This window comes from Monopterus albus, unplaced genomic scaffold, assembly GCF_001952655.1.
Source record: "Monopterus albus unplaced genomic scaffold, M_albus_1.0 scaffold62.1, whole genome shotgun sequence".
NCBI classification, from domain to species: Eukaryota; Metazoa; Chordata; class Actinopteri; order Synbranchiformes; family Synbranchidae; genus Monopterus; species Monopterus albus.
The window spans coordinates 44,769-46,104 of NW_018127942.1; the positions used below are offsets into that span (position 1 = coordinate 44,769).

At 46.2% G+C, this 1,336-nt stretch overlaps 1 long non-coding RNA gene across 1 annotated transcript in view; it reads left to right on the plus strand.

The window, feature by feature from the left end:
* Positions 1 to 1,336, plus strand: part of LOC109962197 (uncharacterized) — an 11,670-nt gene that overhangs the window by 886 nt on the left and 9,448 nt on the right. The window lies entirely within an intron of this gene.

The window sequence follows — 1,336 nt, forward strand, 5'->3', positions numbered from 1 at the left end:
AAGAGCTATGTAGCTGTGAGGGCTGGTAAATCAGTTTTATAGTTGGCACAGTGATTGATTTGTAGTCAGTATTAGTCTGTAGAAATCTTTCATACCTGTTGCGTCTCGTCATTTCATCAGAAGAGAGTGCGAGAAGTTCAGGGGTGTGACTCGTACCAGGGAGCCCTTTAGGTCGTGCACTAGTTTACATTCCTGTCTTGCAGTGTCCTTATACAGCCATGTGTTTCTCAGCATGTGTACATGTTGGCGTTGTGTGAGTGCTTTGACGCCCGCAGGGCTGTGCTCTTCTTTTACTCTGAAAGACAAAATATCCTCCTCTTTCTTTCTATTTTAGTCCCAGTTCATGGTACCATCTGCCTCACTGAACACGTGTCAGAATGAGTGTGCGTCTGAAAGAGAACAAGCGCTGTGTTTGAAAATCAGTAGTAGTAAGCTCAGTATTTTGTATGTGTGTCTCTGTTCGGCTTATTATCCTTCTCTCCTCTCAGATCTCAGTGTTTCTTCTGTTTGAGTCGATGACAGTATGCAGTGAGTGCCAGCTCCACACAGTATTTGCAGGCACAATGTAATAATAACCACATGATCTCAAGAGGCCGTGAGCTAAAAGCTGGCAGTTAGCACAGTAATAATTCTAAGAAATTAATGGAGGGAAGGGACGGGGAGTAATCATTTGTGGGTGAGAGCATCCACTGCAAGGTAACTGTAATCCCAACATTCTGCATTTTACTTTTGGTACTTTCAGTATATTTTTGTACTTAAGTAACATTTTTATGCAGGACTTTTACTTGTAACAGAATATTTTTACAGTCCGGTATTGGTGCTTTTACTACATAAAGGCTCTGAGTACTTCCACCATCGGCGAGGAGAGCACAGACTGTAGCCCCCTTTAACACCAGCAGCAATGCACATTACTTGTAACCGAAGAAATGTGCATTTAGCTACTCGGTTAAAGGCGACGGGGTCTTGACCACCCAGGTCTCACTGATGCATGTGGGGAGCGAAGGCCAGCCCATCTGTCTGATCCCACAGAAGACTGTGAACTCAGTGGTGGTTCTGATAGACAGGTGTCAGAACACAGGGCATCACAGCCTGCTGCATCTGGGCCTGCAGACTGGTCACAATGCTCACGCTGACCCGTGTCCACCTAAAATGGGCATGTGAGCATCAGAACTGGACCATGGAGCAATGGAAGAAGACGGCCTGGTCTGATGACTCACGTTTTCTTTTGCATCATGTGGATGGCTGGGTGGACTTGCCTGGTGAAGAGATGACACCAGGATGCACCATGGGAAGAAGGCAAGCCAGCAGAAGACTGTGTGACGCTCTGGACAGTGCT